Here is a 15,306-nt window from a genome sequence, read left to right as displayed (position 1 = left end):
CTCTTCTAATAGGAAATCCAGTAATTCCAAGATAATTCAACAACTCAATGACATCATCATGGACCTGTGCATTCTGTTCTACTAGCCTCAGCAGGTTGGCCTTTGTCCTCAAGGCCATCCCCTTGCAGATAGGAGATGGCTGAGGCAGCTCATGTACCACAACCACAAGGAGAAAGGCAGGTTTTGATCACCTTTCCATTTGTTTCACCTTTCTGGAAGTCCCCAGCAGCTTCTCTTCTTATTTCATTAACCAGCCTTTACCTAAACCAATCACTGGACAGGGGAACTGAAGTATTAAGATTGACTTAGACTACTGAAGACAATCCCTTCAGGCTGAAGAGGGGCTTCGTGTTCTCCAAAGTATACGGCTACTGATACCTGGTTTTGATCAGTAAAAAGAGGAATGGCCATTGGTAAGCAGCATTGGTAGCCATAATTTCTGCTTCACTCGTAATTTTTCTAACTACGCAAAATGTGTAACTTCCCTATTCCCTTTCAGATACTGGCTACTTGATATTGTCAGTTAAACAACATCCTGTTGGCTTAGCTCAAGCTTTACTGCCTCTGGAAAGCTTTCTCTTAACTTCAAATGTAGACTACTCCCTCAAGTTCTGTGCTTACAGGAAGCCTTTTCTATCCTTCTACTTCAATACTCATTACTGGCCCATTAAATATTTTTCCATCTCCAATTCATGGGACACTACTTGGTACCTTATAGTCACTCAAGGAATAGCTACTGAATAAATGAGTCTTCGGCAGTTTTTAAACTTCCATATTTCTTGTATTTGCTTTTATTTTCTTTTTTGTTATCACCAAAAGCAAGTAAAAGTGAATGTTACAGACAACCTCTTATTTTCTGAATGTTTTCATGCTTTTTTTCTGTTAATTCTCAATCTATTTTTCTACGTTACTCTTCTGGGATTGTAAACTCTTATGGATCACAAACTGATTACATAATTTTTACATCAACAGAGAAAGTACTTCAGGTTCCATCTTTATTAATTATATTGTTCTGGCTAGCTGGTGCCACTCTAACAGAAGATACCACAAATGAGATGCCCTAACAAACAGGAGTTTATTCTTACAATTTGGAGGCTTTAACTCCAAGTTCAAAGTGCCAGGCTGTAGGGGCTGGGTGAAAGTCCCTCAGCCTTGAGCTTCAGCTCTGCCTCTAGCTCCCGGCCCACTGAAGCTAGAGGAGTTTCTTCACTCAGAGAGCTGCTGAGGCTGAGAAGCCCAAGTTTGACAAATAAAATGGTACAGTCCCTAAGTTACCAAACCACAGGCAGGCCATTAATTTAAGTCCATTGTAGGTCCCAAGGGAGCTCTGGTAGCATAATGCCTAAGGCACTCGACCGCTAACCAGAAGGCTGGCGGTTAAAACCCACCAGCCGCTCCTCAGAAGGAAGATGGGGCAATCTACTTCCGTGGTGATACTGCCTTGGAAACCCAAGGAGGGGTCGCTATGAGTCGGGTCCGACTCGACAGCACATAACAACAACAACAACGTAAGTCCCAAGGTCAGCAGAGCATGACAGGCTGCTGAACAACATGGCTACGTGCAGGGTCCAAGCGTGCCATAGGCTAGAGACCATTCCCAAAGCTGCTGCTTATATATGGGGAGCAGACCACATACCCAAAGGCAGCTACTCAGCTGCTTGTGGTAGATCCTACCATGGAGTTGATTGCCAGTCTCATCATGGGGACTAACTACCACCAGCTGCCCAGCCACTCAACCAGGCCCAGCCAAGTTGACACACAAATATAACTACCACAGGAGGTGTGCTCCCTCCACTATATGCTGCAAAGCTCCTGCCCCTAAATGCATATTAACCTAGGATTTTTCCCTCTGAGTAGCTCAGCCTGTCTCACTGATTTGTGTCCTGTGTTCTACTAACAACAAGAAGGAAGTTTTAAGCAGCTTCTTTAAGTGGGAAGAATCGTCTCTCTTTATTGTGCTTCTACCCCCAATATGACCTCCTCTTCTACCCCATCCCAACAGGAACATAGATACATAAAGCTTCCTGTCTGTAAGTTAGTTAACCTCTCCTCAGTGTTGGATGGTCTCTCTGTTTCATAACTACTATCCTGAGTACTGCATCATCCCAGCACTGCACCTGAGTGGGCATTTAATAAGCACTTTTTGGTGCTGGTAATGATGGGTATTTATGCATACGAAGACCACTTTAAATAATCTGGGCTTACAAATTATTCATCCAATGGGATTTAGATAATGAGAACTCAGACAATGTGATCTTAATTTCCTGCATGTGACAAGTTGTACTGGGCAAACAAGAAAAAAGAACACAAAAACTAAAAGTTCTCTTCAAAACTGCCTACACAACAGCTCTTAAATCTGTGAACAGGAGCAATCAGTGTGTTTTCTGTTGCCATGAGGATGCAAACAGAGAAAAGAATACCAGAAAAATTTGTACCCTAAGGAGCTGGCATTCTCCTTGAAGAGGAAGGGCTTGTCATGACACTCAGTAGACCTCCCTGATGTCTTAGCAACAGTGGGAAAAAAGGATCCAAACTAGAGTTGATTGGCTTGAGTATGTTTAGTTTATTGGAGAGTTCGTAACAGACCAAAAATCACAAAATAAGCTGCTAAGGAAGTCACCTATAACACTGAATGTATTCAGATTAACTCTGCCTTGTTTCTGTCTCCATTAATAGAAATTAGACAGACTAGAAACTCCTTCTAGCTCCCCTGCCATTCCAGCTGGCAGCCAGGTCCTATGCATTTGATCTCACCATATCCCTTGCTTTTCATTCCCACTGTTCCTCTCGCTGAACTATTCAAGAGCTTTTCACTTGCCACCCAATCCCTAGGCTTTTGCCTCTCTGATACAACTATTGGTTAAATTACACTCTGTGAAGGGCATCATTCAAAACCCCAAAATTTTGTATATCATGTTCTTTTCCTCTCCCCCAAACCTTCAATGATTCCCTATCACTTAAAGAATTTGGTCCAAACCCTTATTATGGAACTCTTCACAGTTCTCTATGACCTGCTCCCAAATCACCTTTCTAATCTCATCCCAGGAGCTCTGGTAGCATAGTGCCTAAGGCACTTGACTGCTAACCAGAAGGCTGGCAGTTCAAACCCACCAGCCACTCCTTGGAAGGAAGATGGGGCAATCTACTTCTGTAGTGATATTGACTCAGAAACCCAAGGAGGGGTCGCTATGAGTCGGGTCTGACTCAACGGCACATAACAACAACAACAAATCTCATCCCACATTTCACCTCTTGACATAAACCAGACCCACTGCCTCCTTCAAACCTTCTGTATCATCAGCCTTCATGCAGCTCCCTCTACCTAGAGCATCCTTCCTTATCTGCCTCATCCTATTCTCCCTGTAAAACTCCCTTAAGAGCTCACTCATCCTTCCAGTTTCAACTCATATGCACTTCATTTATTAATTCAACAAAATAAGCTTAGTGTTCCTCATGCCTCTACAATCACTAATTCTGTGTCTACAAGTTAGAATTTAGAGATGGAACCTGGGGGGAGAGGCCTGCATTTTAATAAGTTCTCCTATTTTTCCAAACAGTATTAAAGGTTTATGTGTAGCAATTTCCTACCCAGATATGGAGAATTGAATTGCAATAATATCTTACAAAGCATTTACAGCACAAAATCACATTTAATCTTCATAACAATCCCATGGGGTTGATATTATAGTACCTCTATTAATAAAATCAGAAAACTAAGACTCATACTTTTTAAATTAGAATAGCTTAAAATTTAATTCTGTTTTGAGCATCTTCTTTAGGTCTTCTTGAAAAGATAGGAAAATGCTAGAGTATTACAAAACCAGCATTAGCAACCAAGGATATAATGTACGTTAGAGCCAGAAGGAGCCTTAACAACCAGTGCTTTAGACCAACCAGTCCTTTCACAATTTCAAATACACTTTTCTATTTTTGAACTCTTTACCTAGAATGTTTCTCATTTCCAGTAACAAATACCCATGAACTCACATGAGGCAATCACTATATGTTTTAGACACTGAGGAGTATCCAATAAAAATCAAATTCTTTTGCCAATAGGGAATGAAACTGCTGAGTAGTGTAATTGGACTCCAGGCAATCTGGACAGAGCATACTGCCAAAAGCTAAGTCCAAATGTTTCTTGCCATTGTGCAATCTCACAAGCAACAGGTTTTGAAGGATTTGGCATCCCAAGGGACTCTCCTCTCCTTATTGATGTTCCTCCTCAAACATTTTTATAAGCAACACAGCAGAAATTTTATGTAATTATAATAGAATGAATAAAGCAAAAATGTGTCATTTCAAAATATCTTCCCAAGACATAGATTTGATCCTTTCAGGCAGAGAAATTGTATTTGGAAACTCAAAGGAGGTGATTGCAAATAGGATGGAACAACTGTACGATGACAGGTAGGAAGACAGTAAGTGGGAACCCAGGCATGCTGAATTTGAGTCTTTTTACCCAATTGAAACTTGATTGCAGCAGTATGTATCTGAAAGCTGGGAGCAAAAAGACACTGTTTCTATGTCTTATATTACTATTTCTTAGTGTAGATCAATTATCAAGGTGGAAGATGAATTCTAAGAGTAACCAATTGGCAACCCCCTGTGTGTCACAGTAAAACTAAGCTCCATAGGATTTTCAATGGCTGTGGTCTTTCAGAAGTAAATCACCAAGCCTTTTGTCCAATGCATCTCTGGGAGGATTCAAACCACCAACCTTTGGGTTAGTAGCTAAGCATTTAACCATTTGTGCCACCCAGGGACTCAAAACTAGTTGATGTCAAGTTAATTCTACCTCGTAGCTACCCTATGTGTTTCAGAGTAGAACTATACTCCACAGGGTTTTCAATGGCCGTAATCTTTCTGAGTAGATACCAAGTTTTTCTTCCCAGGCGTCTCTGAATGTGTTCAAACCACCAACCTTTTGATTAGTAGTAGCTGAGCACTTAACCGTTGAAGCCACCGAGGGCCTAAGCAAGAGTAATATGCAGAAAACAATATGTCCAAGGGTAAGAAACAAATAACTATCAGTTAAGGGGGAAAATAATCTTTTCTTAATCAAAGCATTTTAATTGTATTAATCTATACCAAGAAAAAGGAGCCCTAGTGGCATGGTGATTAAACACTGGTCTGCTAATTGAAAGGTCAATGGTTCAAACACACCAGCCACTACAAGGAAGAAAGACGTGCAGTCGGCTGCTATAAAGATTTACAGCCTTGGAAACACTATGGGTAGTTCTACTAAGTCCCATAAGGTTGCTATGAGTCAGAATAAACTTGAAGGCAGGGGTCTGGTATTTGGGTTATACCAAGAAAAAATATATAAAATTAATTTTACTCATTTTTGAGAGTGTGAAAGAGCTAAAGTTTTGGAGTCTTTCAGACCTATGCTCAAATCCCATCCCAGAAACTTGTATTTGTTTCTATAAGAGTTACTTAGTATTTCTGAATTTTTAATTTCCTTGCCTGTAAGGAAGGGTTTTTGTGAGTTTTAAAGTTAATGTATAAAAATACCAGGCACTGTAAGACAGAAAGTGTTTAATATCATCACTGCTGTTTTCTCAGCTGCTGCTTTCTTCTGATTCATAATTTTCTGAATCTTAGATTTGTATGCTCAAAATCACACAGCTCTATTCTGGCTACTTTGATTATAACTAATGTATAAAAGAGGGTAGGAATAGATCTACCTCAGTATTAAGATTTGAAACCAAAACTCTTTCCCCCACCCCCATTAGTGGAGATGATCTATGTCAAATCATTTACATACTCTTACCAGCCCTCTCTGTGACTGAGGATACTGATTGTTACAGTGCTAAAGAGAACAGCAGCTTTCATAATTCAGAGCTCAATCTTTTATAGTAGTAAAATAGGTACTATTATTTAAAAAACAAAATCAAAACAAAAAAAAGAAACCTCACTGCCATCGAGTTGATTCAACTCACCCTCCTTGGGTTTCCAAGGCAGTATCTCTACAGAAGTAGATTGTCCAAACTTCCTTCCAAGGAGTGGCTGGTGGGTTTGAACTGAGAGCCTTCCGGTTAGCAGTCAAATGCCTTAGCCACAGCTCCCAGGTACTATTATTAAATAATAGTACCTATTTCATAGGACGGGAGCTCTGGTAGCATAGTGGCTAAGGCACTTGACTGCTAACCAGAAGGCTGGCGGTTCAAACCCACCAGCCACTCCTCGGGAGGAAGGTTGGGCAATCCTACTTCCGTAGTGATACTGCCTCGGAAACCCAAGGAGGGGTTGCTATGAGTCGGGGCTGACTCGACGGCAAATAACAACAACAACAACATTTCATAGGACTGGTGTGAAGAATAAAGAGGTAATTTGTGTAAAGCCCTTACAAAATTGCCTGGCACACAATAAGTATGCAACAAAATGGTAAGTGTTGTTGTTGTTGCTGCTGTTGTTTTTAGCATTATTATTACATGGAATCAAATGTTCCAGCTTGATCTCACTAGCACTTCTTTTGTAACCCACTAAACTACAGAAAATCTACCACTGAGAATTTTTCCACTCCTTCACAGGCTGACTGCCTCATTACTGCCTTAAAAATAAATAAGCTCAATTTAAAAATAACTAGTAGCCATATAAGCTATGTGTTACGTTATACTTGCAACATGCAAAATGCTGAGGACTCACTTGAGCTCACCTTGAAGCTAGTTTCCTTTAAAGAAGCATTGATTAGACACTTTTAATAATTTAATGGACTCTAAATCATCACCACAATCTTTAAAAAAACACTGAAAAGGGAGGGATGGGGTGAGTGGTCATACCCAGCAGATATTGAGATGTCAACATTCTTTCTCTGTCTCTTTATCAGCCTGCCCAAAACTCAAATTGAGCCCACTCAGAAGCCTTCTTCCTTTTAGTGACTAGTGTTTTTCTCTCATCCATAAACCTCTGCCTTTTCAAAATATATCCACTTAAATCTTGAGTTTCTTTTTTTTTTAATTATTTGTTTTTTTATTTTTGCAGTGTTCCCTCCCCTCTCTTCCCACCCCTAGTAACCAACAAAGAAAATTTCCTTCCACATATAAACCTTTCCTTGACTTTTTACAATAATGAACTAATACAATATTTGTCCTTCTGTGATTGACTTACTTCACTCAACATAATGTTCTTCAAGTTCATCCACGTTATGCAGGGTTTTGCAGATTCTACATTATTCTTTAGTGGTGCATATATTCCACTGTGTCTTTGTACCATAGTTTGCTTATTCATTCTTCTGTTGATGGGCACCTGGGTTGTTTCCATCTTTTTGCAATTGTAAATAGTTCTTTGATGGACATTGGTGTGCATATAACTGTTCTTGTATTAACTTTCACTTCTTTAGGATATATGCCTAGTAATGGGATTGTTGAGTCAAATGATATTTCTAATTCCAACTTTTTAAGGAGTTGCCATACTGCTTTCCACAGTGGTTATATCATTTGACAGTCCCACCAGCAGTGTATGAGAGTCCCAATATCTCCACATCTTTGCCAGCATTTGTTATTCTCTGTGTTGTTAAACTTTGCTATTAGTGCTGGGGCAGGATGATATCTCATTTTTGTTTTGATTTGTATCTCTCTAAAGGCTAACGATCATGAACATTTCTTCATGTGTTTGTTGGCTGCCTGAATATCCTCTTTGGTAAAATGTCTATTCATGTCTTCTGCCCATTTTTTAATTTGATTGTTTGTCTTTTTGTTGTTGAGGTGTTGGAGTTTTCTATGAATTTTAGAGATGAGTCCGTTGTCAAATGTGTCATTGCCAAATATTTTTCCCAATCTGTAGGTTCTCTTTTTACTCTTTTGGAGAAGTCTTTGGAAGCACATAAAAATTTAATTTTTAGAAGGTCCCATTCATCTAGTTTATCTTCTGCTGTTTATGCATCTTGGGTTATGCTTGACAGTCTACTTATGCCATAAATTAGGACCCCTAAATTTGCCCCTAGTTTTTCCTCAAGGAACTTTATAATTTTAGGTTTCACATTTAAGTCTTTGATCCATCTGGAGTTAGTTTTTATGTATGGTGTGAGGTACAGATCTTGTTTCATTTTTCTGCAAATGGATATCCAGTTTTGCCAGCATCATTTGTTATAGAGACCATCTCTTCCCCATATAATGGATTTCAGCCCTTTGTCAAAAATCAGCTGACCATAGGTTGATGGATCTATTTCTGGGTTCTCAATTCTATTCCACTGGTCTACGTGTCTGTCATTGTACCAATACCAGGCTGTTTTGACTACTGTGATTATATTGTAGGTTTTAAGATCTGGGAGTGTGAGGCCTCCTACTTTGTTCTTGTGCTCCAATAGTGCTTTGCTTATCTGAAGTCTCTTTCCTTTCTCTATAAAGTTAATGATTGGTTTTATCCTTAAAGAATATTGATGGAATCTGGATTGGGATTGCACTGAATATATAGATTGTGTTGGGTAGTATTGACATTTTCACAATGTTCAGTCTTCCTGTCCATGGTATGAACATCCATGGTATGTACATCCATGGTATGTTCTTCCATTTATGTAGTTCTCTTATGGTTTCTTGAAGTAGTATTTTGTCGTTTTCTTCATATAGATCTTTTGTGTCCCTAGCAAGATTTGTTCTCAAGTATTTTATTTTTGTGGTAGCAACTGTAAATCTTGAGTTTCTTCTTTTTTATCCATCTCCTTATTCTGATGTGCTGGTCCTATGTCTAAGAAGAAGTGAAGATTTGTGGTAATAAATTGAATACCATTTCATCTGAAAGGTTTCCCAAACTCTCCTTAGTGGGAAAGGAAAAGATTCCCAATATGTTTTCCTATCCCATAGTAATCAGTTGTCATGGAGTCAACTCCAACTCATAGAAACCGCTAAATGTTAGACTAGAACTGTGGTCCATAGGATTTTCAGTGGCCGGTGTTCTGGTAGTAGCTCGTCAGGCCTTTCTTCCAAAGTGCCTCTGGGTTGAGTTGAACCTACAACATTTTGGTTATCAGCTGAACACATTAACCATTTGCAATCATACATAAATGTAAATACATATGTCATCCTAATACAGATTTCTCTACCACTCAGGAGGTATTGTAACTGTGGTTTCATGCTTCTGAATGGGTTGAATCTTCAGTTTCACAGAAATAGCCTGATTCCCACAGTCCCCTCCCCACTCCAGGAGGTTGAATTCATGGGACCTTTTTGCTTATGCAAGGAGCTTTGGTGACACAGGGTTAAGTGCTCAGCTGCTAACCAAAAGGTTAACAATTCAAACCCAGCAGTGGTACCATGGCAGAAAAGACCTGGTAATCTACACCTGTAATGATAGCAGCTTAGGAAACCTTGTAAGTTCTACTCTGTCATATATAATCACTATGCCCAAAAAAACTCACTGCCATTGAGTCGATTCCAACTCATAGAGACCTCCATTGGTTTTCCGTTTTTACAGAAGTATATTGCCTCAACTTCCTCCTACAGAGCAGTTGACAGGTTTGAACTGCTTGCCTTCTGGTTAGCAACTAAATGCCTTACCCACTATGCCACCAGATCTCCTTGTAATCACTCTGAGTTGGAGTCAACTCAATAGCACACAACAATAACTCTTGCTTACATAGAGACATCTACCACCACACTCTAATGAACAACTCTGTTCAGAACCCACTTATCTAACAGAATTGTTGTCATACAAATCATTGCTTGCTAATTTTTGAAAATGTAACCATTAATCAAATATTAGCAGAGTATACTTTTCTTTCCTGCAATTCTCAATCAGCTCTGGTGTATAGAAATGAAAAATTATTATCCTCCCTAAACAAAATTATAAAAACCTGGAAGAACTACAGCAGATCCATATACATACTGCATATAAGCAGAATAAAAATAAATTCTTTTGGAGTGAAAATTATTATCCTTTTATGGGTGATCTATATGAAGGTGAGACTCAGATAGTTACACCACCAGCCATTTCCTTCTTCCCTCTTCCTCTTATGATGCCTCTCTCCTGCTTCACCCACCTCCCTCTGCCCCCAAGTCATTGGGCCTGGACATAATACCCAGCAGGGCCATGTCAAGGACATGCAACCTGTGCAATTACACAGGCCCTTGCACTTAGAAGGGCCTCTTAGTTGAATGCTCTGCTGTCGTCGTCTTGACATTCTTAGCAATTTTTTAATAGGGGGTTCTGAATTTTCATTTTGCAGTGGGTCTCACTATTGTGTAGTTGGTTCTAATGGTTGCATTCCTAGCCAGCATGAAAGCTAGTCTGTTAGGCACAAGAGCAGGATCTTTGTCTTTCAGTCAATCCCCAACACCCAACATAGGAACTGGCGTGTGGTTGTAATTCTGTAAATGTTTGTGTGATGGAATGGGATGGGATGGGAAGGAATGCGGTGGGTTGGGATAGAATAGGATGAAGTGGGATGAGATGGGATGGGGTGGGCAGGATGGAGTGGAGTGGGGTGGGGCAGAATAAAATGAGATGGGATGAGGTAGGAAAGGATGGGAGAGGATGGAAGAAAAAATGAAGGTTTGCAATACTAACTCAAGTACTATTTTTGCTGAACATCCCCCAAAAACAAAATAACTACACTTTCCTCTTAGTCTCCTTTGTTTTCCAACATGAGAAAAGCACATTTGTTTTCACCTAGGTAGCAACAATCCAATATAATCTGACAATATACATGCATTTGAATTCAAATCACTTCCTCACTGGCATGGAGTCAATTCTACTTTAACATGTTCATTTGAATGACCAGGATTGTAGCTACTACACATCATCCTGACAGACACCCATACTGCTGCAGGACCTATTCTTTCATATTGTGTGATGTATGCTGTGTCCTCTACTTAAAATAGCTTTTGTCCATGTTCTCCTTCAAAACTCACTTCCAAAGAGATGTCCTCTCAAAACTTCCCTGACCATTCCCTCTCCTTACCCAAGGTTGCTCCAGCTCTTGCTTGTTGAGTTCCATGCCCTCCTTTCCTTAGCCTCCTGAATTGACCATTACTCTATTGAGAAGTTGATGGTTCACTTGCCTGTGACCTCCTGGAGGACTGTAACTACTAACTGCTAACCAATTGCCTCAAGTCAACTCTGACTGATGGCAACCACACATGTCAGAGTAGAACTACACTCCATAGGGTGTTCAATGGCTAATTTTTTGGAAGTGGATCACCAGACCTTTCTTCCCAGGTACATTGGGGTGGACTTGAACCTCCAATCTTTCAGTTAGTAGCTGAGCACAGTAACCATTTGCACCACCCAGGCACTGCTCTCGAAGATTATAACTGTGTCTTATTCATTTCTCTTACCCCAGCATCCACCCTGCTCTCTCTTCTCCCACATCTAAAATGTCTTGTTCTCTAGACTAACTATGTTGCTGTTGTTGTTACATACTATAAAGTCGGTTTCAACTCATAGCGACCCTTTGTAAAACAGAACGAAGCACTTCCCAGTGCCTGGTCCTGCATCATCTTCACAATCATTGCCATACTTGAGCCCATAGTTGCAGCCACTGTGTCAATCCATCTCATTGAGGGTGTTCCCTTTTTCCATAACCATCTACTTTACCAAGCAGTAACTGTCTTCCAAATTTCTTGGCATAAATGACTGAGCACCTCCAGCGCTGCATCTGTTTGATGAAACATCTCAATGGATATTTTGTCAATTCCTGGAGCTTTTTTTTTTTTTTTTTTGCCATTTCCTTCAGTGCGATGTGCACTTTTTCCTTCAATATGATTGGTTCTTAATCGTATGCTACCACCTGAAATGGTTGTATGTTGACCAATTCTTGTTGATACAGTGACTGTATTCCTTCCATCTTTTTTCAGTGTTTCATGCATCATTCAATATTTTGCCCATGGAATTCTTCAAAATATCACCACTTGAAACTTGATTTTTTCTTCAGTTCTTTCAGCTTGAGAAGTGCTAAGATGTTCTTCCCTTTTGATTTTCCAACTCCAGATATATGTCCATTTCATTATAATGCTTTACTTTGTCTTTTCAATATTCCCTTTGAAGTCTTCTGTTCAGCTCTTTCCTTTCATCATTTCTTCCATTTGCTTTAGCTACTCTCCCTCAAGAGCAAGTTTTAGAGTCTCTTCTGACACTCCTTTTGGTCTTCTCTTCATTTCCCATAATTTTAATGAACTTATGTTTTCTTCATGTATAATGACCTTGATGGCATCCCACAACTCATCTGGTCTTTGGTCACTGGTGTTCAGTGCATCAAATCTATTCTTCAGATAATCTCTAAAATCAGGTGGGATATACTTAAGGTCATATTTTGGCTCTGATATGTTTTAATTTTCTTCAGTTTCAACTTAATTTTGAATATGAGCAATCAATGGTCTATTTCACAATTTTCCCTGGCCTTGTTATGACTGATAATATTAAACTTCTCCATTGTTTCTTTCCATAGATATAGTTGATTTGATTCCTGTGTATTCTGTCTTGTGAGGTCCACATGTATAGTCGCCATATATCTGGTTGAAAAAAAGGTATTTGCAATGAATGAGTCATTGGTTGTGCAAAATTCTGTCATGAGATCTCCAGTGTCATTTCCATCACCAAAGCCATATTTTCTAATTACTGATGGTTCTTCTTTGTTTCCAACTTTCACATTCTAATCACCATAATTATCAATACATCTTGATTGTATGTTTGGTCAATCTTAGGCTGCATAAGTTGATTTTAAAAACTTCAGTTTCTTCATCTCTGACATTAGTGGTTGGTGCTTAGTGATTAAAATTTGACCATTCTTCTAGGTTTAGTTAATAAATTAGTTTTCAGAATGTCATCTTATAATATGCAATTACCTTGAAATACCAACCAACTAACCAATTCCCTGCAGTTGAGTCAGATCCAACTCATAGTGACCCCTCCTTTGGTTTCTGAGGCAATATCACTACAGAAGTAGATTGCCCCATCTTTCTTCCGAGGAGTGGCTGGTGGGTTTGAACCACCAGCCTTCTAGTTAGCAGTCAAGTGCCTTAGGCACTACACTACCAGAGCTCCTATATATATATGTGTATGTGTGTTTTTTCATACCTTCTACAGACATTTATTAGGTACATTTTAGGGGTTAAGTAATGGACTAAGTGACATCTAAAGATGAATGTACTTGCAAGGAAGCAGAAAGGAGCACACCTACCATAATACAGATCAGTTTATAAACATGTATGAATAGGTGTGCATTTTAGGGAGCATGGAGGAGATAACAATTCATTTCAATTAAAATAACTGGTAGAAGCTCCACAGAGGAAGAAACATTTTTTAAAAATAATAATAAAAAGTGGAAACATGTGAATAGCATCTGCAAAGGCCCAGAGGCTTATTTCAAGAAGTGGTTAATAGTTCAGTCTAGTCAGATATAGGATACATGGGCTAAGAAGAGGTTAGAAAGAAAGATCTGAAATCAAAATTGAGAAAAAGTTTCAAGGCTATGCCATGACATTTGTACTTTTTTTAGACAATAATTATCCACAGATTTTTCAGGCGGGAAATAGCATGTGTGTGTGGCGGGGGGAGGGGGTGGCTGGGTGTACATATTTGTGTATTTCTGGGTGGACGGAGTGGAGATGGTAAGAATAGATGCAAGGAAATTAATTAGGGAACTATAGGAGTATGTGTTAGGCTGGGTTCAAGATTCAAGATTCAGGGTTCTCTACAGAAACAAAACCAGTAAAGCTGATACAGAGAGAGAGAACGAGAAAATTGTCTTAGGAAAATGGCTCACGCACTTAAAGAAGCTGGCAAGTCCCAAGTTCCTGGATCAAACATCAAGCTGAAAGCTTTTCCCAACTCATGCAGCTACAGGGGCTGACAAACTCAAGTTGGCAGGCAGTATACCAGCTGCTGACTCCAATGAATTACGAATCCAAGATCTCCAGGCCAAATGGTGGATTGTTCACTCATGGACACTTGTAGGCAGTGAAAAAGGATCCCGATCCACAGAAAAGTGTCTCTTTTCCCAGGATGTCCATAAATATATTGGAAGCAGGACACACCTCTAGGGAAACTACCTTTCAACAGATTGGCTGTTCAAAACATATACATCCAATCCCATCATGGGAATAACCCACATCACTGCTTAAACCACACAGAATTGTGGTCCAGCCAAGTTGACACATAACTCCAACTATCATAGAATAGTTCAAATAGAACATTATCATGGCAATAGGAATAAAAAAGACATTTCAGAGGTAGAAATAAAAGATCTCAGGGGTAAAACAAAAAGGTCTCAGAGACCAGTTGGATATTTTTTAAATCATAAAAGAGTAAGAAAAAATAATTGATGTTTCCAGCTTGGATGGCTATGTGGATGATGAAGCCATTAATTGAGATCAAAAATAGATCAGGCAGCTCTATTTGAGATTCTTCTATGACATTCATGTAGAGATGCTTAAAAAGCAACTTAGAAACTTTGGTCTGGAGCTTAGTATACAGGGCAGGCACTATGTACTGCTACTGTACTTAAAAAGGATCTAGCTAATTCTCACATTTGAAAGGGGCATGATGAGTTGTGGGGATGTTAATCTTTATATTTGCCTATGAGAAAGGGATATAGAAATGTCAAAACTCTCCCCACTACACCACAGCTCCCTTGAACCAGTTATCTACTCTGCTCTTTCAGCTGCCATATGTTTGACATATATCCCAGTTTTAACTATTCAGTCTCATTGTCCCTGTAAACTTACTGGCATTTGTCAGACTATTCTTCCCAGGGAGCTCTGGTGGTGTAGATCCTAAGGCATTTGACTGCTAACCAGAAGGCTGGTGCTTCAAACCCACCAGCCACTCCTCGGAAGGAAGGTTGGACAATCTACTTCCATAGCGATACCTCCTCGAAAACCCAAAGAGGGGTCTCTATGAGTCAGATTCGACTTGACAGCAGTGAGTTTGTTTTTATAGTTTGTGTGGTAGTTCAGTTTGTGTATCAACTTGGCTGGGCCTGGTTGAGTGGCTGGGAAGCTGGATGATGAGACTGGTAGTCAATTCCATGGTGGAATCTACTGTGAGCAACTGAGTAGCTGCCTTAGGGAATGTGGTCTGCTTCCCATATATAAGGAGAAACCTTGGGAATAGTCTCTAGCTTATGGCATGCTTGGACCTTGCAGATAGCTGTGTCATTGTTCAGCATTCTGCCGTGCTCTGCCAACCTTGGGACTTACAATGGGCTTAAATTAATAGCCTGCTGTGTGGTTTGGTACCATCAGGACTGTGCCTCTTTACTTATCAACCTTGGGCTTGTCAGCCTTAGCAGCCAGCAGCTGTCTGAGTGAAGAAACACTTCTAGCTCCAGTGGGCTGGGAGCAGGAGGCAGAGTTGGACCCCAAGATTGAG

The sequence above is a fragment of the Orycteropus afer genome, unplaced genomic scaffold (assembly GCF_000298275.1).
Source record: "Orycteropus afer afer isolate SDZICR_OR568_19922 unplaced genomic scaffold, OryAfe1.0 scaffold00264, whole genome shotgun sequence".
NCBI lineage: Eukaryota > Metazoa > Chordata > Mammalia > Tubulidentata > Orycteropodidae > Orycteropus > Orycteropus afer.
The sequence above is the reverse complement of the archived record's forward strand: the minus strand, read 5'-3'. Positions refer to the sequence as shown.